General features: G+C 41.2%; 1 protein-coding gene across 3 annotated transcripts in view; it reads right to left on the minus strand.

The window, feature by feature from the left end:
- Fhit (fragile histidine triad diadenosine triphosphatase) overlaps positions 1-24,737 on the minus strand; it is a 1,508,502-nt gene that overhangs the window by 829,302 nt on the left and 654,463 nt on the right. Inside the window, exon 1 of one of the 3 annotated variants that reach the window (XM_055599195.1) lies at positions 13,391-13,529. The exons of the other annotated variants lie outside the window; for them this stretch is intronic. The gene's annotated coding sequence lies outside the window, so the exon portion shown is untranslated. Of the gene's footprint in view, positions 1-13,390; positions 13,530-24,737 lie in introns of those variants that run through there. 3 annotated transcript variants of the gene reach the window in all.

The following is a 24,737-nucleotide window of genomic DNA, read 5'->3' on the forward strand; positions in this document are numbered from 1 at the left end:
TGTGTGTGTGTGTGTGTGTGTGTGTGTGTGTGTGTGTGTGTGTGTGTAGGTGTATAAAAATGTATATGTGTGTGTAAGTGTACATATATAAATGTAGGTGTGTAGAGGATAATTTGGGGTGTTCCTCAGGTACTACCTGTCTATTTATTTACTATTTACTTACTTACTTACATACTGAGACATGGTTTCTCACTGGCCCAGAACTCATTAAGAGGACCCAATTCAAATCTGTGGCTAATACTTTACCAAGTAATCTCTCCAGATCCAAGTCAAATTTTTATCAACAAAGTTAGTTTATTGCCCACCCCATCCTTTGCCTTCCACAATTAAAGCCATCACGGTCAAGCCGCAAAAGCACAGGCCCTGTAAGCCGACACTGATAGAGTAAAAGATAGTCAAAGAATGTTTGAGCTATTTTCCCCCAGCCTCAGATAAGAAGAAGAAAAAAAGTCAACTTCTATCAAGGATGTTGAAATGACCAAATCTACAATAGCCATTTGGACAAGAGTACAGGTGAATAGTCCAATTCTTCTGGAAGAAATGAACAAAAACTCCATGCCATTATCCAAGGTGACTTAAAAAGACAGCTCAGGGACTGAAATTTGTGGTTCTGATAGCATTTGAAGGAAAAATGGGAATGGAGATGGACAGGCTGGTGGCTCGTTCTTTCTCAATAATGCCTATTCCAGTGCTTAAATGCATCGGTGCACAATGGTCTCTGACCAAATGCCACATGTGTAATAGCCTCTAGCCGAGGGGGAAAAAATCTTGCAAAACTAAATTAAGTTAAAAGGACTGCCATTGATCACTAATATCAAATACATTCTGCTTTTTATTGTCTAGAATATATGAATCTAAAAAATATATTTTTAAATATATAGAAAGGCAGGAAAATCATCCCAGTTATCTTAGACATAAAAACATCAAGCAGTTGACTGTTAGAAAGTTGATGAACTCATGTTTACTCTAGCACTTTCTTCTGTGTCAAGTTCAGGCACTCATTCATTACTCAACATTACCACATACCAGCCTTTACTTAGGTGCTAGATACAAAATGAAGGAAATGATCCCCAACTGAGGTCAGGTTAGCTTATGATAACTACGACCTGTTACTGAATTTGATAACTCCATGGTTTAAATATGGCCTTTCACAATGGTGAAGAAAGAGCAGTAAGATAATCAGCCTCCATTCTCTGACCCAAATGAAAAAGGGAAGCAAGCTGGAAAATACAATTTTCAGACAATTAGGAGACCTGAGCAAAAACATAATGTACTTGAGCATGACGAGGTGACTTTACGATGTACTGGAGATCAGATGGTGAGGTAAGGCTCCTTACAGAATTAAAGTCTTGTTAGGAACCACAGCAAGTTAGGAAGCAAGCTATGCAGGCTAGCTGTTAGTGAGGGTGGCCTGCTCATCTCCCATTGCCAGGTATCAAGACACTTTGCAAGGTAGAGGGTTCAACACTAGACACCGCCCTCTTACCACTCAGATGAAAGGAATATAAATCTCAGTTCAACAGACTGACCTGGTCAGCATCTGCAGCAACTTGATCCTTAGGCAAGTCACTTATTTCTTGAGACCTGGACAAGTCCTAGGCCAGTCAGTCTGGCTAAGACTGACAACCACACACACTACCCATTCATTCTGTTGTTTGCTTCATTATTTGAGAATAATGAAAACCAAGGAGTGAAGGAAAGGATTGCTTTGGGGGGAGGTCCCTGTAGAACCTTGAAAGAACAACTTAGTCTTAGCTAAGCTAAAAATAAAGTACACAGAAATAAGAGGCTAAATCATTTAAATTTTGTTTAGATTGAAAGGGTATCCTCTGAGAGAGGATTAGGCAAGAGGTTATATGAAAGTATAGAGAAGAATGTGCATTCTATGAAGAGAATAAACTACATAGCCAAGAAGAATGCAAGAAATGTTAGTTATGAGCGTACAGAGGGGAGCCAGAGACTATGGAAAAGACCTGAATCAGTGAGGCGGCACTAAGCAGAGTAAGAAATGGTCACAACCGGAAACATTTCAGAAGAGCCAGTCAGACTTACTGATGGGGGGAATTATGTAGTAGCAGTTGGGAAAGAACCAGTACAAGCACACGTGATATATTACCAAGCAATTTCTATGCTTCTTGGTCTACCTGGAACTTCTCTAATCCTATTTGCAGAATGAAAGAGTTTGTAAACTACACATCTCCTTGAGCTGATGGATAACCTCGTAACGCCTAGCTCCTGTGTCTTTCTTCCTCATCATCAAAATCTAACCTGCTTTTCCTTAACAAGAAAAGTATCAGAGCAAAATAACACTGATGTATGTAAGAAAGATGGAAATTAGTGCTGATTTTAACACAAAATGAACAGTAGCTGAAATTCTACAGGAAAGTTTAAAAAGTCTCTAATTTAAAAACTAGAACCCTCAATTTCCAAGATATGTAGTCAGAGGTTGGCATTAACAGTGAGAGCATCAGCAGACTTCTCAGCACTTAAGAAACAGCACCTAATTCCTGAAGCAAAGAGAACTAAAACTTGTCCCTGGAAGGCAACCTTTAAGTCTTTAGAAAGGCCACTTCTAAGAGTTCTTCTTCAGCCTTGAGTGGAGCTCCTCTTTTTGACCTTACTCATAGGAGAAGCTATTCTGAGGTCAGCAGCCATCATCTCTTCACATGGGGTGAAGCATCCTCAAAAGACTCACCATCCCACTCTAGTCACCTTGAGGACACACCCTCTAAAGACTCCTCAAGATGGATGTGACCCCTGCTCAGATGTAGCCGATTGGCAGCTCAGTCTCCATGTGAGTAAGGGGAGCAGAGCCTGCCTCTGTCATGAATGCAGTTGTCTGATCTTTGATCACATCCCCTCGACAGGGCAGCCTTACCAGGCCACAGAGACAGACCTGATGAGACTTGATAAGGTAGGGGCAGATGGGAGAGGAGGAGAACTCCCCCTTTCAGTGAACTAGAGGAAAGGGGATAAAGAGGACAAGGGAGGGATCGTAGGCATGGGAGGGCAAGAGGGAGGGGGCTACACTTATGATATAAAAGGAATAAATTATAAAAAAACAAAGTAAAAAACAAAAACCAAAAACCAAAACCCCAAACCAAAAATCTCCTTTCTGTCTACATATATATATTCTTACCTCCTAAGACTGGGGAAGTCAGGCCTTCCTACCCTAGCACAACTTCTCCTCTATCTGCTATGTGCCTGAAACCCAAATGTGTCTCCTATTATAGCTGAACTATTTTTGTGTACATTTTCTACCAAATTCAGCAGAGAGTTGACAAAGGACAAGATAGAATTCCAGGCAATTTTTTTTTTTTTCATAAAGTTCTATATTTCAGTTCCAGGATATAGACCACTTAGTTGCCTCTGAACTTATAATGTTGAGACCAGCATTTCTCACTTTCTCTGTGCTTCTGGAAATACCTCCTGGTCACCTATGAAAACTAACCCAGTTCCTTACAGCATCCAAAGAAAGAACTGGAATTTTATTCCCAAGGGGGAATTTATTCTAAATTTTACAAATTAGATTCACTGATTTCCTTATATGCCATGTTGAAAATCTGTGAAAAATTGCTCAGCTATATTCATAGCAGCTTTATTTGTAATAGCCAAAAGGTAGAAACAACCCAGATGCCCCTCAGTTAAGGAATAGATACAGAAATCCCTTGTATCCTATCTGACCACCATGGAACAAAGCTGGACCTCAACAACAACAGAAATAGCAAAAAGCCTACATATACTTGGAAACTGAACAACTTGCTACTCAATGACACCTGAGTCAGGAAAGAAATAAAGAAAGAAATTAAAGTCTTCCTAGAATTCAATGAAAATGAAGGCACAACATACCCAAACTTATGAGACACAATGAAAGCAGTGTTAAGAGGAAAGTTCATAGCACTAAGTGTCTTCATAAAGAAATTCAAAACATCTCATTCAAGCAACTTAATGGATCATCTGAAAACCCTAGAAAAAGAAAAGAAGCAGACACACCAAAGAGGAGTAGATGGCTGGAAATAATCAAACTCAGGGCTGAATTAATAAATTTGAAACAAATAAAACAATTCAAAGAATCAATGAAACCAAGAGCTGGTGCTTTGAGAAAATCAACAAGATAGACAAACCCTTAGTCAAATTAACTAAAAGGCAGAGAGACACTATATAAATCAACAAAATCAGTAATGAAAAGGGGGACATAAGGACAGACACTGAGGAAATCCAAGCAATCACTAGATCTTACTTCAAAAGCCTATATGCCACAAAGTTTGAAAATGTAAATGAAATGGACAAGTTTCTTGATCGATTGCACTGAATCAAGACCAGGTAAATCAATTAAATAGTCCTATATCCCCTAAGGAAATAAAAGTTGTCATCAAAATCTCCCATGCAAAAAAAAAAAAAAAAAGAAAAAAAAAAAAAAAAAAGCCCAGGGCCAGATGGTTTCAGCACAGAATTCTACCAATACTCCTCAAACTATTCCACAAAATCGAAACAGAAGGAACACTACCAAACTCAATCTATGAAGCCACAGTCACCTTGGTACCTAAATCTCACAAAGACCCAACAAAGAAAGAGAATTTCAGACCAATCTCCCTTATGAACACTCATGCAGAAATACTCAACAAAATACTTGCAAACCAAATAGAAGAACACATCAAAGATATCATCCACTATGACCAAATAGGCTTTATCACAGGTACACGGGGTTGGTTCAATATACGAAAATCCATCAATGTAATCCACCATATAAAAAAACTGAAAGAAAAAAACCACATGATCATCTCCTTATATGGTAAAAGCATTTGTTAAAATCCAACACCCATTCATGCTTAAAGTCCTGGAGAGATCAGGAATACAAGGCACATATCTAAACATAGTAAAGGCAACAGACAGCAAGCCTATAGCCAACATCAAACTAAACTGAGAGTAACGTAAATCAATCCCACTGAAATCAGGGACAAGGCAAGGCTGCCCACCCTCTCCATATCTCTTCAACATAGTTCTGGAAGTCCTTGCTAGAGCAATATGACAGTTGAAGGAGATCAAGGGGATACAGATGGGAAAGGAAGAAGTCAAATTATCACTATTTGCAGATGATATGATAGTATATATGAGTGACCCCAAAAACTCTACCAGGGAACTCCTACAGCTGATAAACACCTTCAGCAAAGTGGCCGGATACAAAATTAACTCAAAAAATTATCAGCAGCCCTCCTATATACAAAACACAAAAGGGCTGTGAAAGAGATTAAGGAAACAACACCCTTCACAATAGCCACAAAGGACATAAAGTACCTTGGTGTGACTCTAACCAAGCAAGTGAAAGACTTGTATGAAAAAAAAAACTTCCAGTCTCTGAAGAAAAGAATAGAAGAAGATATCAGAATATGGAAAGATCTCCCATGCTCATGGCTTGGCAGGATTAACATAGTAAAAATGGCTATCTTACCAAAAGCAATCTACAGGTTCAATGCAATTCCCATCAAATTACCAACACAATTCTTTACAGACCTTGAAAGAAAAATTCTCAACTTCATATGGAATAAAAAGAAACCCAGAATTGCTAAAACAATTCTCTACAATAAAAGATCTACTGAAGGCATCTCCACCCCTGATCTCAAGCTGTACAACAGTAGTAAAAACTGCATTGAAGTGGCATAGAAAGAGACTGGTGAATCAATGGAATTGAATAGAAGATCCTGAAATAAACCCATATAGTCATGGACACCTGATTTTTAACAAAGATGACAAAAACCATACAATGGAAAAAAAGGGGGCATCTTCAACTAATGGTGTCGGTCTAACTGGATGTCTACATGTGGAAAACTGCAAATAGATCCATACTTATCACCCTGCATAAAACTAAAGTCCAAGTGGATCAAACACCTCAACATAAAATCAGACACACTAAACTTGTTAGAAGCAAAAGTAGGGAAGAGCCTTGAACTCATTGGCAGAGGAGATAGCTTCCTCAACAGAACACCAACAGCACAGGCTCTAAGATCAACAATTAATAATGGGACCTTATGAAACTGAAAACCTTCTGTAAAGCAAAGGACACTGTCATCAGAAAAAAAATGACAGCCTACAGATTGGGAAAGGATCTTTACCAACCCTATATCTGACAGAGGGCTAATATCTAGAACGTATAAAGAACTCAGAAAGTTAAACAGCAACAAATCAAGTAATCCAATTTAAAAATGGGGTACAGAGCTACACAGAGAATTCTCAATAGGGGAATATAGAATGGTAGAGAAACACTTAAAGAAATGCTTAATGTCCTTAGTCATCAGGGAAATGCAATCAAAACAACCCTGAGACTTCACCTTACACACATCAGAATGGCTAATATCAAAAACTCAAGTGACACCACATGCTGGAGAGCATGTAGTGAAAGAGGAACCCTCCTCCACTGCTGGTGGTAATGCAAACTTGTACAAACACTTTGGAAATCAATCTGGCGCTTTCTCAGACAATTAGGAATAGTGCTGCCTCAAGATCCAGCTATACCACTCCTAGGCAAATATCCAAAAGGTGCTCAAGTATACAAGGACATTTGCTCAACCATGTTCATAGCAGCTTTATTTGTAATAGCGGGAAGCTAGAAACAACCCAGATGTCCCTCAGTTGAGGAATGGATACAAAAATTGTGGTACATTTACACAATGGAATATTACTCAGCAATTAAAAACAAGGAAACCATGAAATTTGCAGGCAAATGGTGGAAACTACGAAAGATCATCCTGAGTAGGATATCCCAGAAGCAGAAAAACACACAGGGTATATACTCACTCATAAGTGGGTATTAGACATATATGATAAACATACTAAAATCTGTACACCTAAAGAAGCTAATCAAGAAGGAGGACTCTGGGTAAGATTCTTAATCCTTATTCAGAAAAGCAAAGAGGATGGACATCAGAAGAGGGGGGACACAGGGAACAGGACAGGAGCCTACCACAGAGGGCCTCTGAAAGACTCTACCCTGCAGGATATCAAAGCAGATGCTGAGACTCACAGCCAAACTTTGGGCAGAGTGCAGGGAATCCTATGAAAGAAGGGGGAGATAGAAATACCTGGAGAGGACAGGAACTCTACAAAGAGAGCAACAGAACCAAAAAATGTGGACATAAGGGTGTTTTCTGGAACTGATACTCCAACCAAGGACCATTTATGGAGATAATCTAGAACCCATGCACAGTGTCCAAGTGGGTTTCCTAGTAATAGGAACAGGTTCTGTCTCTGACATAAACTAATTGGCCTACTCTTTGATCACCTCCCCCTCAGAGGCGAAGGGTACAGCCTTACTAGGCCACAGAGGAAGACAATCCAGCCACTCCTGATGAGACATTATAGAGTAGGAGCAGATGGAAAGGGAAAAGGACCTCCCCATCAATGGACTGGGGAGGAGCATGTGTGGAGAAGAGGGAAGGAGTGTGGGATTTGGAAGGGAAGAGGGAGGGAGCTACAGGTGGGATACAAAGTGAATAAACTGTAATTAATAAAAATAAAATAAGAAAGCAAATGGGATAGACATCAGAACAGGGAGAAAACAGAGAACAGGAAAGGAGCCTACCACAGAGGGCCTCTGAAAAACTCTACCCAGCAGATTATAAAAGCAGATGTTGAAATTCATAGCCAAACTTTGGGCAGAGTGCAGAGAATCTTAAGAAAGAAGGAGGAAATAGAAAGACCTGGAGGGGACAGGAGCTCCACAAGGAGAACAACAGAACCCAAAAACCTGGGCCCAGGCATCATTGCAAAGACTGATACTCCAACCAACTACCATGCATGGAGATAACCTAGAAGCCCTGCACAGATGTAGCCCAGCCTCCAAGTGAGTTCCCTTGTAATGATAACAGGGACTATCTCTGACATGAACTCAGTGGCTGGCTCTTTGATCACCTCCCTCTGATGGGGGAGCAGTCTTACCAGACCACAGAGGAAGACAATGAAGCCAGTCCTGATGAGACCTGATAGACTAGGGTCAGATGGAAGGGTGGAGGACCTCCCCTATTATCAGTGGACTAGGGGAGGGACATGAGAGGAAGGTAAGGTGGAATTGAGAGGGGACAAGAGAAGAGGGCTACAGCTTGGATACAAAGTGAATAAACTGTAATAATTAAAAAATAAATAAATAATAAAAAGTAAAAGAAAATCTGTGGGAAGATGGAATGAAAATATTGCAATTGTCTGCCTTGAGACGTCCTGCCAATATAAAGTATTCTATATCATCTTTTCTTTCTTTCTTTCTTTCTTTCTTTCTTTCTTTCTTTCTTTCTTTCTTTCTTTCTTTCTTTCTTTTTCTTTCTTTCTTTTTCTTTTTTCTTTCTTTCTTTCTTCTTTTTTCTTCTTTCTTTCTTCCCTTTCACTTTTTATTTATCTATCTATCTATCTATCTATCTATCTATCTATCTATCTATCTAAATGCCCATGCTTAAACCTACATTAAAACATTTTTTTAATAAACTCCAACTCTGCTTTCAAATGGAAGAAGAAAGGGAGGAAGAGAGGGAGGGAGGGAGAGTGAGAGAAAGGGAGGGGGAAGAAATCAAAAGATGAAGTTAAGTGGTCAGGAAGAGAGATGGAGAGAGAGAGAGAAAGAAAGTGGGAAGAGACAGGGAACCATCACTGCTTTTCCAAGCACACTTGTGGCACCATGAACCGTGGTTCTGTGTTTGAAGATTAAAGTTGGTTTCTAGCTCTCAGTGTCCACATTTGCCTTGCAGAGGTGCTTTCCAGCTTAGTTCTCTGGGATGTTTTGTTTGTTCACCTGGTCTCTCTATGAGGCACAAACTGGCCTGGGACTTTTGTTGCCTCAGCCTCCCGTGTGCTGGAATTATAGGTATAGCACCGGGCCCAGCCTGTGTGTTTAAAAATGGAACATTTTACTGAGATATAATTTGCATATCACAGCATGCACAATTTCAGGGGAGTTTAATTTATTTACCCAGTGTGCAGCCATCCTCTCGATTGATTTTAGGACATTTTCACTGATGCTTGGGGTCTTTTTGAGAATTTTAGAGCTGACTCTATTCCTGTCATCAATTAAATCACAACGTGCTGGTGAAACCCAGGGGCCTGGATTTTGTGAAGCTCCCTAGGTGATCTCAAGGGGCAAGTGAGTTCTGGAAGCAATGCTGCTGCATGGGGCCACCATGAGCACTGAATGGGGAAACAAAGAGAAATAAAGAGATGGAAACTGTTAAACATGAAAATGGGTCTAAGTTATAAGAACCCCAAACAGGTTTCAGGGAAAACAATATTGAAGATGGAGATAAAGAACAATGAATGGGAAACAAATAGAAATAAAGAGATGGAAACTGTTAAACATGAAAAGGGGTCTAAGTTATAATAACCCCAAACAGGTTTCAGGGAAAACAATATTGAAGATAGAGATAAAGAGAAGGGTGTCCTAGAGAATTATCCTGCAATTTGTCAATCTCTCATGACGAACACATTTTCAAGTATGGAGTACTAGAAGCTGAGAACAGGAGTGTTAGTGGGCTAAAGACCAAAAGGAGTGAGGAACAATGATTCCAGTAGTTTCCAAGTTTCCTCAAAGGTTCCCTGCTAATCTTCAGGATGCTGGTGATATGTGACATTTCTCCCCACCGAGTATCTTATGCACCACACCATTAATGATCTGTAACCCTCTCTACCAGAACACTTATTAGACAGCGCCACCTTCATAACTGAGCTTAGCACAGCGACAACTCTTTGAGACTAGAAGTAACATCAAAAACAAAGGCAAAAACAAAAGCCTCAACATCCTTGCCTGTTTTGACATGAAGTACACAAATATTTGTTGGACCAAACCATGGCGAATTCAAAATTACTGTCAACCAAGAAGGAAGAAAAAAGGGCATGCGCCTCGACCAGCTCAGAATGCCTTGTAAGTGCTGTAGCCAGCAAAAGACTGGCAAACAAGACCTGTAATTTTTCTTCTCAGGCACATCCTGAGAAGAAACACTCTGGGCACTTAATAACTCCAATGAATAAGTGGCAGGACCACAGACTGTTATTAAGAACACTGAATGATGTATTACCAACATGCAGATCGAGAAAAAAATGTCATTTAGGTGAAAAAGATTAATTAATATCAATTAATTTTCTTTTAAGGAACAGATTATGCAGAAGTCTTTAGGCTTCTGAAGAGAATGTGAGAAAATTTTACAGTTATGAAGGAATTTGCATATACTCTGAGAGTAAAAAGCAGCTCGCCAAAGTTGTCCCCTGGGGTATGTTCAAGATGAAGAACAAAGGACTGTGGCATTTCTGTTAGTGTGGAGTCCTTGGGGTGGAAAGGAAAGAAAGGCAGACTTTAGAGGTGATAGAAGAAGCTTATGGTTGAAAAGAAAGAATATTATAATTACAATGAAGCCATATAGTTCCACAATATGCAATACTATTAAGTACCATTGGCTGCCAAAGAGGAGAGTAGTTTTTTTGAAATACAAAATGCAGAGAAGATCAGAAAGCAAGTTAACAACAGCCCCAGGTAAAGTCCATTAGAAGAAAAACTCTTCCTTCTTTAGCATCCCCTTTCAAGTACAAGATACTTGCGTTTCATTTGTAGCACAGGGATAGAATGTAGGAGAATTGCCACCTCGCAAACTGGGGCAAGTCATTTCTTTGCTCTTCCCTTTTCATTTCTAAATTGAATGCTTAAACCAAGATAATGCCCCCCAAGTTTGCTATGGAAGATTTAACAGACATTACTTAAAGAAAACATCCCACATTCAAAAAGCACTGGGAAGGAATAAGATAATCTGACCACATGGGTTTCTTTCTTACAAGATTTATGAAATGTCTGTTATACGAAAGTCCACTTCCAAAAGAAGAATATGACCTGCAGTATTTCTCCAACAAAAGATATCTATTCCCACCACCCTCACCCCCATCTCTCTCATGCATGTGTGTTTGTTGAGGGGTACGCACATATATTCTTGCATGTAGAGCCCAGATGTCAACCTCAACTCCTGTTTGCTGTTTCTCAGGTGCCAATCACCATAGTTTTTGAGACAGGGTATCTGACCAGCATGGGTTTGGCCAAGCAGGCTTTGTTAAATGGCCAGGAATCCGGGGATCCATCTGTCTCCACCAAGATTACAAACTTAGGCCACTACACTGGGCTTTTTAATGTGGATTTCAGGGGTTGTACATAAGTCCTTACCAACTTTGCTTTCTCCTCAACCTCTAACCAAAGATCTGTTTTCATACAGACTAAATCAAGTGACTGACTTGGAAGTCTCTTTTGTAATTTAAAATATTTTTAAATTTTTAAATATTTATCATTTAGAATCAACAGCACAAAACAACACAGCCATCAGGACTAACTGGGCTAACAATTTCAAAAATCTCCAGTTTCAATGCAGTCTAAAGAATCAGTAGGTGGCCTCTTTCTGCTCACATACACACGTGTGCACGCACACGCGCACGCGCACACACACACACACACACACACGAACATACATGCACACAGACATCTTTTATATTTTAATTACCCTAAACCAAATTTGTAAGCTAGATTCACTTTGTATTTAATCATAAGTAACACTTTTTCTCTTTATTGGATATACCTATACATACTAGCCTTTAGGCATGTTAATAAGTAAGAGAGGAACTTGATAAATATATGATAAAGAAAACATATAAGAGAAACTTAATAAATCACATCCACAGTCAATACTGTCAAAAAGATCACGCATTTACACAACTTACATGCTGTCCTGCCACCTGACTATAAATTTCATCAGCTTTCTCTTTGGAGCTTGGGGCTTCTTCCTTCCTCTACATACTGGTCTTGCCATCTGTGTTCTAGAACGTAAGCCAAAGCCTATGAACCCATAGATGGGTTCAAAGTGAGATAAAGAGTCAGGTTCGGCATATATTTTGATCCAGGTATAAAGTCTCTGCCATAACCTATTGTGGAAAGAGCCTAATGCTCTCTGTTTGGTGGGTCTGTAAGAGGGGCATGGATTCTCGGATAGACAACCAGAGTCAGTCAGCAGACTTCTTCAAACACCACCATGCACTTGCTTCTAAGGGGGTGGCATGAGAGACGGATGCTTGGCTAGCATTTCAGTTCATTCTGGTGACAGCCATACAGTGTGGCTCCTATTAGTCTCCAGCTGTGATCACATGATTCCCCCAAAGTGAAATAAATCCCTGAAGTTCCAAAGCTACTGACTGCTGGGCTCTCAGACCCACAACCAAGTCTGCCCAAGGCCGGTGCTCACATTCTTCACACGCGCCTCAATTTAGGGCAGATGAGATTGGGGATGGAGAGTTATCTGCACAGAGCTCTTGAATGGCACAGTGGGAGGATACAAAGACAGTAATGGGACATGAGGAGAGCTTCTCACATGAGAGAAAGTTGCAGCCTTTCCCAGCAGACAGGGAAGAATCCCAGAGTAATTAACTGCTGCCTAAGGGCTGCTCTTTCCCTTCCCATCCCGTAAACGTGCAATTTCCTAGGAATCTCCCCAGGAACCCCATCTATTGAGAAAGGCCTGTACAAAGCCTTTATGTGACAGTGTGCAATACTAGTGTGCCTAGCTTTTACCTTCTTAAATATAAGCCCAGCCAACAAACTTCCAGAGCCACCCTACAATCCCACTTACCAAGATAAAAATTACAAAAAGAGTGCCTTAATTTTTTTTTTTTTTTTAATTTTAAGTGTATGTCTGTGTCACGCGGGCGCGCCCATGGAAGTCAGAGGAGAACATAGGGTATAGAATTGTCTGGAGCTCGAGTTAGAGGCGCCATCATTGTACTGCTGCAAGCGAAGGAGAGAAAGTGAACTCGGGTCCACTGCAAACGCCCTGTGTGCTCTTACGCCCTAAGTCACCTGGCCAGCCTCCAAGGAAAGGTTTCTAAGTATCTAAAATGTAATGGAGAGCCACCAAAATGTCCATATTAAAATATCTTTAATGCAGTCTTCAACTCCTCCTCATGCTGGCTAGTCCTGAAACTCTTTTTCCATATCGAAGCAACACATTTTGGGTTGGTTTGAGGAGAGGTCCCTAAAAGACTAAGTAAATTCCTAGGCTGTTAGTGGTGATGGTGCAGAGTTGTATCTCTGTCCTCCCACAGAAACCTACGTCATGATGCTGCCACATTTCACTGGGAAACCACCAGGGAAGTCCCAAAATCATCTGTGGCCACCCCATTCTCCCATGCTGTTTGGCTTGTTCTGCTATCACACTCGTGTTTGAGGTTTGAATTTCTGCGGGGAAGCACATGTGCTTTTCTCCGTTTCCGGTGCCCAAAACAAAGCTCCAACGCGAGAAGAGAAAGGAGAATTGTAACTGCAGGAAGGGGCGGCCTCCAACACCGTCCCAGCAGCCTCCAGAATGGACTTTTGCAGTTTCGGAACTTATGGTACCTGTGTTTCCCAAGCAGGGGGCTGATCCACAGGATGCAGAGAAGGCCAAGGAAGCGGAGGACGCCACTTGCACGCAGCTCCCCGCTGCAGCGCTCAGGAAGTGAGATCAAAGATCAGCCTCCGCCGCAATTAAAAGCTGGAGTGGGGGTGGGGCAAAACCACTCTCAGGAGGAGTTTAACCTGTCCTTTTACCGATAAAGGCAGAGACTCTCAGAGTTCCTGGTAATCCACGTGTGAATATTTATGTTTGTGAGTTTTTCATTATGCTGCCCTGCTTCCTAACTAAACAATGACGCTAGCCACGCGGGGGCAAAGCCGAGTCGGGAACCCTTCCAGACAGCCTCTTCCTGTTCTCCGGCACTCTGCTGAGGCAGTTTGCCTCCCGTGTGCGTCAGCATGGCAACTTAAGCTTGTGCCTTGCACCAGGAAATTGTAGTTTGATCCTTTCTTCCCCTACACCTCCATTTGTACTGTTAGTTCCAAAGATGGGAGCAGGCAGACCACTGACCCAAAGCATCATGGCCAAATTAATACAAGAAAGCAACGAATTGAAGCAAGTTTTGTAGAGTTTTGTTTTGTCTTTTTATTCACATGCACAGGCTGCCTCACCCTAAGGTAGGGTTCAGTAGGTCAGCATTGCAAGTGAGGAAGACAGAAAGAAGGCTTTTATAGGTCAGGAGTAGGGGCTTTCCAAAAGGAGATTTGGGGGGAAGAAATAGATTGGGTTACAAGAGCAGAATATAAGCATCACAAGGTAGCTATAGCAACCCTTCTAAAACAAAGGTAGAATTGCAAACTGGTTATAAACAACTTTTGAAACAAAGATAAGGAACACTAAGAACAGAACCATTTGTAGTTAAAGTTATGGGTGGGGCATAGCCATAGCCACATCATTGAGAAACAGGTTTAAATCATAAACAGGGATGAATCTAGTGTTTGTGGTTTGTTTGTTTACTATAAGATAGCTTTTAGGCTCAAGATTGAGAAAGTTTAGTTCTTCAGTACTCTAGCTTGCCCCACTGATTTGGAGTGGGGCCCAGAAAAAGTACAGTGGCTACAGGAGCTTTGTACTACAGGCTCAGGCTGACTAAAGCTTTCAACCCCACTTCCAGCCTCCAGTTCCCTCTTAACACAAGACAGATGAAATCAGCTTTCACATTATCATATGAAAAGGTGAAGTTATCTTTGTTCTAAGTTCCATCTCTAGCCCTGGATAGAAAGACCTGGCCGTCTTGGCTACCCTAAAGGAGACAGAAGGGATCATTACCCCAACAGTGAGGTACTGTACCTGACCCTTCTAGAAACCATTCCCACTGAGCTGCTTGCTGCCCCAGGGAAGAGAGAGGACATGGCATCAGCCTGCCGGTTTCTGAGGACTCAGTAAACTCTAACTTACTGTCTTTTATTTCTCTATATTCCCTGATACTGGCCAAAGGTTAAGAATGCTTTCCATTGTACCCTGGGCTTTTTCTCTGAAGCCCCCCCCCCTCCTTTTTGCCATATGGCTGCTTGTCCATCTCTATTGAAATGTATGGCTTCTCCCTGCCTTTTGTCCATTTGGCTGCTAGGCTTTACTTCTCATTCAGAAGGCCAGCTAGAATAGACACTGGAAACAGTTGAAGATAGGGAGCAGGATGGAAGCCCACCATAAATGTCCTCTGAAAGACTCCACAGCAGGGCATCAAAGCAGATGAAAAGACTCACAGCCAAACTTTGGGCAGAGCTCAGGGAGTTGTAGGAGTCAGGACTAGAAGGACCCACAGCAAGCAGGAGCTCCACAAGAAGACTTAAAGAGCCAACAAATCTGGGCCTATGGGGTCCTGCAGAGACTGATGCACCAAGGACCATGGAGAGGACCTAGACCCCCTGCTCAGATGTAGCCAACAGGCAGCTTAGCCTCCCGTGTGGGTTCCCAAGCAAGGGGAGCAGGGGCTGCCTCTGACATGAACTCTGTTTTGTACTCTTTGATAACTTCTCCCTGATGGGTTGGCCTTCCTAGGCCCCAGAGGAAGAGCATGCAGGCAGTCTTAATGAAATTTGATAGGCTAGAGTCAGATGGTAGGGGAAGAGGGATCCCCCTTTCTGAGAAATGGAGAGGAGAATAGGGGGGAAGATGGAAGGAGGGTGGAATAGGGAGGAGACTAGGGAGAGGGCTACAATCAGGATGTAAAGTGAATAAATTATTAAAAAAAATAAATTATTTTTTTAATTCAAAAAAGCTCACCCACCCTGCTGTTCTCTAAACTCAAGTAAAATTGTTCTCAAGCTCCCTTTGCGTTTGTTTCTAACTTCTTTTATTAATGAAGCTACAAGTCACAAAAGAGAACTTCCGTTTCTCTGAGAACAAGCTTAAACGGTATCATCTAAATGCCACCTGGCCACTAGGCTCTGCTGTAGGCTGTCAGCCTTGGCTGAAAAGGATGAGCTCTGGCTCTTCTCCTAGCATTTGAAGCAACACAGGCTATTAATGACGGCAACTGCAGGACTGAGAAGAGCCCAGACTTGGACAGCAGCTTATTGGACTACACCCCGATCTGCTTGGAATCCAGGGGCTTCTTTAAGTGTGGCTCTAGACACGCCTACAAACCCCAACCTTGGCTTTAACACAAAACCTCACCATTGATCCGTATTAAGAGAGTCTTTGCTCACCTCTTTTCATTACCTCCACATGGCACAGTAGGAATATTCCAGGCCTGTGCAGAGCCCCTCCTCTTCCCAGACAATAGCTCCTGTCTTTGTTATGTTCTATGTTCCCCTTAACTCTGTGTTTCCCTTACTTATGTGACTGTGTCAACAGTTGATTGTAAACTTCCTGAGGTTAGGGACACCCACCTGTCTCCATGTCATCTTGAGAGCTCCAAGAACAAAGGACAGATAGGATCATGTGAATTAAGAACAAATGAGGAGACAAATGCAGAAACTCAGTTTGCCAAGAAGTTTATATTTTAGTATACAGACACAGCAGTCAGCAATAGAAATTAGAATAAGAAGGAAGACTATGAAGTGAGGAGAATGTTCTAGGCATGGAGAGTCATATCAAGAAATAGCACATGCTAAGATGGGAAATCTGAAGTGTGGGCTGAGGTCCAGCTGCCAAAGTCTTTTAATAACAAATAACAGATTCATATATATATATTTTTTTACCTGTAAACATCACAAAGAGGTATACAAGGAATAACCACTTGGTTATGGTATCTAGGAAGACTACAGGGGTTAGAAGCAGGAGCAAGGAGACTCTGGAAGATTGTAGAATTTGACTTACCCAATGAAGAGGAAATCCTCAATACTTATTTTAATCAAATAAGATTTCCACTTGAAAGCATAAAAGAGTTAGGAAGATGGCAGCACAAAGGGAAATTAGTATCTATAGAGAGCAACTGGCTTCAGGGAAAGAACTTATAAATCAGAAGGGAACTTGTACACAGTAATTCTTAGATGCAAATACATACTGAACCTAATTTTTAGGAACAGATTGTTTATCAGTCACAAAGCAGGATCTATACTACCTCTCCCTGCTCAACTATGGGTCACTGAAGAATTCTACAAGAGCAAAAGTTACTGCCCTTAGTCATGTATCCACTGAGGAACCTACCAGTCTCCAATAGATAGTTGAAAACCCTTAGTCACTTAGAAGATCATGGTTAAACTCAGTGGATTTCAAAGCAACACAAAGGTGGTGTTAAGTCCAGAAATTACTGAAGACCTCAGACTCAGATAGTATGCAAAAACAAGGAGCATTTATTTTGTAGAAATTTTCCAGCATGCAGGGACCACCATTCTTTAGAATGGGGACCACAAAGTGAGCACACAGGCTCAATTTAAAGGCAATTAGGGGGGTTTTCAGAAGGAGTGAGGTAAACTTTCATTTGATTGGTTAATAGTAATTTAGGAGGTCAGAGGAGGGGATTATATAGGATTGGCTAAACATTTAGGAACTTTTCAGAGCTGCTAAGGGCTTTTCCTCAGGTTTGCTGAATTGTTATACTTAGTTCAAGCCCATGTGTTTTAAGTTGATTAGCTGCCTTCAAGTTGCAGTTTTTCCAGAAATTGTTTTTCTATGTTCTGAGAAACAGAAACTCAGGCCTAGTTAGGCAAAGTTGAAAATCGAAGCCTGTCATGGAGTCAGATAAACCAAGCAGATTGGGGCCTTCTGAGGGTCTCCCAGGGGTTTGGGAATTATTAGACTTCACAGTGGGACAGGGAGCTATATGGAAGCCAGGGTCATAGGCAAGAGGTTACAGTAATCAGAATACACTTTCTACATGTATGAAACTATTAAAGAACAAATTCAATAAAAGTTACAAAAGAATGTAATAGTTAAAACTAAAATTCGAAAATATATAAGAAGTAGAAGGTAAGGTACAGAAAATTTCCGAAGGCAAACAGATAGGGAGGGAGATGTGAAATATGAGTGAACCACGAGGAAGCAATGAAGAAGGGTCCCCCAGGAGAGCAGGTGATTGCTAAACACCAAGAGTCCAGTGCTTGGGAGGGCTCCAGGGAAAAACACAAGTGAGCGGGAAGAAATGAAAGCTGGTAATTCTTTAGGATTCAATAACATGTAATGATAAAACTGTTCCTTTGCCCCGAGTCCTTGGAGCATAAGGAAATCTGGGACAATCCTTTCTTTTGCCTCATCGGAAAAGAAGCTCTTTGTTTCAAAAGGTTGTGGTCAAACACGAGTCTGTGACGTTAATCAATTTATTTCCATTGAGAGTGAAGTATAAATGAAAGGTCTCTATTTCAGAAAAGGCCATGAAAATGTGAAGACGTTATTATTTGCAAGCTGAGAGGAGAGGTGAGATCCTCTGCCTGGCACATTTCAGAAAGGTTCAATCAGCCTGGGCAAGGGGATAGATTTAAAATAGAAAAGTAATGGGAAAAGGGCTTTCTATGAACAGAGATGATGGTTGATGAAAACCTAGCCCTCTGGAGCCAATTCTATTAATACACATTTACCAGGCAGCTTGGAGAGTTGGAAGAAAACCTATATGGTTCCCATTTCCCATGGCTTCTGGATATAATTACATATCTATATCCATGTATGGATAGATGCGTACGAGGGCACGCGTGCACACGCATACACAGACGCACAGTTGTTATACAGTGTTATGCAACTCCATACCTTAAAACAGAGGCCTATGACATCCTTAAAAAAAAAAAAAAAAGAGGAGGAGAAGAAAGAGAAATAGAAGAAGGAATAATATTGGCCCAAAGATTGACTATCTTAGTGATCCATTCATTCACTTCACAAGCACATGTAAGTTGTTACCCTACCAGAAACACAGAGTTTAGCACACCATCATTCTGACTACTGAGCCAAGTCAGGAAACAAACTCATGGTTCACATGCAAGAAATACATTTCTGCTGGAGCTTAAAATTTAAGGACACAGGCTACTCACATGTATAGACTCCCCTACCCTTAATTTACACCCATACCAATTGGTGCCCCATGCTCTCTTGTGGGTCAACAATAAGAAAAACAATTTCGAATCTGTGATGGTCCATTAAACATCTAACACAGAAATCCTCAGCTCAAAGCTACAGGACTATGTTTATTGAAAGAATACCAAATAAGATAGCTGGTAATAAATCTCTTGATGAAAATGTAGTCAATGGGGCATTTAAGTTGATGGCAGAATCTGCTTCCAAATTATTCAAAAATTGGATTTGTAAGAAAAAAAAAGGCATAGTCCACCTTGTTCAGGCTGTTTCTAAGCCATTTATTAGCTTAGAAGACATCAATGCTTCGAGACTTCCTTGAATATTTGATTTTGCTTGGCAATCATATTACTTCTTTCAATTAAATGACTATATGTATATAATTGTCTAGCCACCCCAGGACTTTTATGAAAACAAGATGCTGCCTTAATGAGGTGAGCTTCAGAGTGACATTTGACTCATTAGATGGCTCATTAGCTGCTGTGAAAACACACTTCACTTCTCTTTCACTTCCGAATATTAGCCAACAATAATTCAGTTGCTTCAGTGATTCCAGGTGAGTCCAGCTTCAGAGTGAGCTCTGGTCAGGTTAAAGATCACTCTCAACTCCCAAAGCCCTAAGACTCAGTGGATTTCTTCAGAGCATGCTCCAGCCAGCTGTGGGTACCAAGGCAGAAAGACAGAAAAGGACCAACCTATCTGCCATCTTCATTATGGGACACCAGCACAGGGAGCAGACCTTCAAATACAGAGGAAGGGACAGAGAAGCACTGTCCCCTACACACACACACACACACACACACACACACACACATACACACACACCAGAGCTGAGGACCAAACCCCAGGGCCTTGTGCTTGCTAGGTAAGTGCTCTACCACTGAGCTAAATCCCCAACCCTCTTAAAGCAGCTAGATGACAGTGATTTTCTGTATCTGCCCTTTGTTATTTAGCCCATAGTTTAATCATGAAACAAAAGATGTTATCTTAAAAGATGTGTGTGTGTGAGAGAGAGAGAGAGAGAGAGAGAGAGAGAGAGAGAAAGCATGTGCAGGCAAAAGCAGGATTATTTCCTTGAAATAGCATCTCTTACTGAAACTTGGCAGGTAAGCAGCCAGCCTAGCAATATGCTTGTCAGGGTCAAAGGTGTGTGTGCACCATGGCTTTCTCTGTGGTGCTGTGGATTCAAATCAGTCCTCATATTTGTAGAGCAAAATCTCTTTCTCACTGAGCCATCTTGTCCCCTTATCTGTGTATTTCTATTACCTTATATTATATGAGGAAATCCTGTTTGTCTGAGGCAGAGTCTTGCTCTGTGGCACAGGCTGTCCTGCATTTCCAGGGTCTTCCCAAGGGCTGGGTTGTTGGTGTTTTCCACCATGTCCAGCTGGAATGCATTTTTTTTTCATAAGGTGTGCATTGAGAATAAGAAAAAAACAAACTCAAAAGTTAATATAAAACACAGCAGCTGACACCAAAGAAAAGTGGGTTTTATTGATTTGCATGCCAATATTATAAAATAATGAAATATTTGTTATACTCTGTGACAACTGAAGGGAGTCACAAGAAATTTATGTGTGTATCTTCATTTATAAACACATGCTTCTAAATTTCATTTTCACTACTTGGAAAAGTGAATTCCTAGGAAAAGTATCCCAGGCTTTTTAAAAAATATTTCCTTTGGTACAAAACTAATTACAAGTAAAGGAATTAAATACTCAAATGAAAGACAACAATCTTATGATTTAAAATCCAATCTTATTAGGAGGCAGACTAACAAGCGGTGGATTGAATGAGAATGCTCCTCCCCCACACCCATAGGCTTATATATTAAAATGTCTGGTTCACATCTGGTTAACTGGGAAGGATTGGGTGTGGAAGAGGTGTGTCACTGGGCGTGGGATTTGAGGTTTCAAAAGCCCAAGCCATTCCCAGTTACCTCTCTCTCTCCTCCCTCCCTCCCTCTGTCCCTGCCTTTCTCTCTCTCTCTCTCTCTCTCTCTCTCTCTCTCTCTCTCTCTCTCTGTTTCTCTCTCTCCCTCTTCCCCCCACCCCTACACAGTGTGCCTATGGATCAGGTGTAAGCTCTCAGCTATTACTTCAGTGCCATGTCTACCTGCCAAAACTGCCAGCTACAGTGGTCACTGTAACTCTCTGGAACTGTGATTCCCCAAATTAAGTTTTCTTTTATATGTTACCTTACCTGTGGTGTTTCATCACAGCAACAGAATAGGGACTAAGATGCATGGCCTCTTAGTTTGTCTTCTATGGATCTGCAGTTATCTTTCTACCTATCTCTTCCAGCAAAGGGGAATCATATCTGTATATGAATCTTCCTGACTAAGTTAATGCCTAAGGGACAGACTAATCTTTCTTGGAAACTGTTGAAGCCAATGCTTACAGTTTGGTAAAAACAAAACCTACACATGTATGTACACACAAATGTATATAAGCATACATATACACACATTTATACATGAGTAAACATAAATATATTCATACATATACACACACTTGTGTATACTTATATAAAACTGACAGTGCATGTTGCATTAGCTAAGCGAGCACTACAGTTTAGGGTAAATTTGAAGTGTTACAAAAAAACTGCTTGGGCCAGAGAAGATAATTCAGAGGGTAAGAGTGCTTGCTCTGCATGTGTAAGAAACTGAGTTTGATCCACAACACCCAAGTAAATAGTCAAGAATGGGTATACTTTCCTGTACACCCAGAGTTGGGGTAGAGACAGATGAAGTAGGAAGAGAATCTTTTGTTTCTCACTGAGAAAGAAGATACCCTTCCGAGAAGAGGAAGAGGCATTGTGGTGTCAGCTAGACACTTCAGAGAACACTGAAATCCGGGATGCCTAGCAGATCAACAGCCCAGGTAAGGAAACACACAGCACCCTGGCTAATCACTTACTCGGTTGGCCCCTTGTCTATGTGTCCCCATCACACTAAATAGAGCGTGAGTCCTTTGAGGAATGACTCAGAAAATATCTAGTGGCCTCCTTCAACAGGAGATACAGTGCTCCAGATAAAGTTCAGAGGTATGAAAACGGGGCTTTCATTTCTGCTCTTGGCAGACCACATCTCTCTCTAGCTTCCCCTCCCCAGGAAACAGAAGCTAGGCCATCTGCTATCGAGAGGCTTATTCCAGCTCTAAAATTTAAAATTTCACAGGAAAATCATATGAGTATATAAAAGTATACAAATATTCATGATTTGTGTTCTTTTTTTTTTTTTTTCTGTCAGTCAGTTCTTGTGTTGTGTTACGGATTTGGTGATCAAGTTAATGACAATGTTGCCTCCAAGCACTATAAACCCCTGTTAAAAAGAAATTTCTTGGGCCAGAGAAGAGAGCTCAGAGGGTAAGAGTGCTGACTATGCATGCCTAGGAACCTGAGTTTGATCCACAGCACCCAAGATAATAGTCAGGAATGGATACTTGCCTATCAACCCAGAGCTGGGGTAGAGACAGACAAAGTGAGGAAACGTGGCTGTCGCCAGGCTGACTAGATGAGCCTGGTTCAGTGAGAGACCCCGTGATAAGGGAATAATGCCCACACTAGATATCATCCTCTGGCCTTCAAATACCTGCGTGCACATGTGAACCTTCACACACGTGTACATATATAACCAAACACATTATTTTCAAAAACTAAAAGAGAGAAAAGGAAGATGGTGCTGACCAGCACACGCAGTATCTGTGGGGCAAACAATCGAAACTCCAAAATTGGTGGGCAGCGGGGTAGCTGAAGCCAGAATACCAACATTGAGGCTTCCTGGGCTAGAGGGGACAACCTGAGAGTTGGGACCGTTTGGATCCAGGTCAACACGGACATTTCCAGGGACTGAGAGTGGCAAATATTCAACCCCCACCCCCGCACTTACCTTTGCTCCAAGCATGGGCCTTCCTGCTCGGTGGAGGTGGCAGTCATGGCCCCAAGCACAAACCTCCATTCTCAGTGAATGAGACAGCAGAGGCAGGTTTCCCAGGTCTGTGGAGGAGGCAGGCTGGAGGCTACACAAGCCAGAGCCTCCATGCTCAGTGACTAAGACTGCAGAGTCAGCTACCCTAAGTACGGGTCTCCCTGCCCTGCCCTGCCCAGTGGCCAAACCGTGGATACCACTGAACTAAGAGATCTCCTACACTCTCATTTGCCCCTGTAGGCCCATCTCTGAGAGTACAGAACAGGGTGAAACTTCTGTGCTTTCTGATTAGGCCTGTGAGCGAGTGTGCCTTCAAGTTGAGTGCGTGCAGAACTCCAGATCCAGGGTCCCTCTATGCTAGCAGCCAGACATCAGATCCCTCCCACCCACAACCCCACTGTGGACAACATAGGGATCCTTGGGACAGCATTCTCAAAACTGAAACCTCTATTCTGTGGGTCTACCAGTGGAGTCCAGGCAAACAATTCCTGGAGCCCAGGCAAGAGATGGAAGAGAGAATCTCAAGTGCTGAAAATACAATTGCAGAAACTTATATATCTCTCAAAGAAAAAGTAAAATCGGAAAAGTCCCAAACACAAAACATCCAAGAAATCAAGGACTCCATGAAAAGACAAAATCTAAGAATAATAGGAATAGATGAAAAAGAAGATTCCAGGCTCCAAGGTCCAGAAAATATTTTCAAGAAAATCATAGAAGAAAAATTTCCCAACTTAAAGAAAGAGATGTCCATAAATACACAAGACGCCTACAGAACACCAAATAGACTAGACCAGAAAAGAAACTCCTCATGTCACATAACAATCAAAACACTAAATCTACAGAACAAACTAAAAAAATATTAAAAGTAGCAAGGGAAAAAGGCCAAGTAACATATAAAGGTAGATCTATCAGAATAACACCAGATTTCACAACAGAAACTATAAAAGCAAGAAGGGCCTGGGCACAGATGTCATGCAGACTCTAAGAGGCCACAGATGCCAACCCAGACTATTATACCCAGCAAAGCTTTCAATCAACATAGATGGAGAAAATAAAATATTCCATGATAAAACTAAACAATTTCTACACAGTAACCCAGCCCTACAAAAGATACTAGAAGGAAAACTCCAATCCAACGAAAACAACTACATCTAAGAACACAGGATACAGGTAACTTCACAACAAAAACTAAAAGAAGACAAGCATTGAAACACAGTAACACTACCAACTCCACAATAAAAAATAACTAACATTCATTGGTCACTATTATCTATCAACATCAATAGACTCAAGTCTCCAATAAAAAGACACAGACTAACATAATGGTTGCAGAAACAGGATCCAACATCCTGCTGCATCCAAGAAACATACCCTTCAACAAAGATAAAAACTACCTCAGAATAAAGGGCTGGAAAAATGTTTTTCAAGCAAATAGACTCAGAAAACAAACTGAGGTAGCTATCCTAATATCTAGTAAAATAGACTTTCAACCAAAATTAATCAAAAAAGATGAGGAGGGGCACTTCATTCTCATCAAAGGAAAAATCCACCAGGAGGATATCACAATCCTGAACATCTATGTCCCAAATACAGGAGCACCTGCATTTATAAATGAAACAGAAATAGCAAAAAGCCTACACACACATGGAAACTGAACAACTCACTACTCGATGACAGCTGGGTCAGAGAAGAAATAAAGAAAGAAATTAAAGTCTTCTTAGAATTCAATGAAAATGAAGGCACAACATACCCAAACTTGTGGGACACAGTGAAAGCAGACCTAAGAGGAAAGTTCATAGCACTAAGTGCTTTCAAGAAGAAATTCGAAAGATCTCATTCAAGCAACTTAATGGCTCACCTAAAAGCTTTAGGGAAAAAAACAACAACAAAAACAAGCAGACACACCAAAAAGGAGTAGACAACTGGAAATAATCAAACTCAGGGCTGAAATCAATAAATTAGAAACAAATAAAACA

This window comes from Psammomys obesus, unplaced genomic scaffold, assembly GCF_907164565.1.
Source record: "Psammomys obesus unplaced genomic scaffold, mPsaObe1.curated_primary_1811, whole genome shotgun sequence".
Taxonomy (NCBI): domain Eukaryota; kingdom Metazoa; phylum Chordata; class Mammalia; order Rodentia; family Muridae; genus Psammomys; species Psammomys obesus.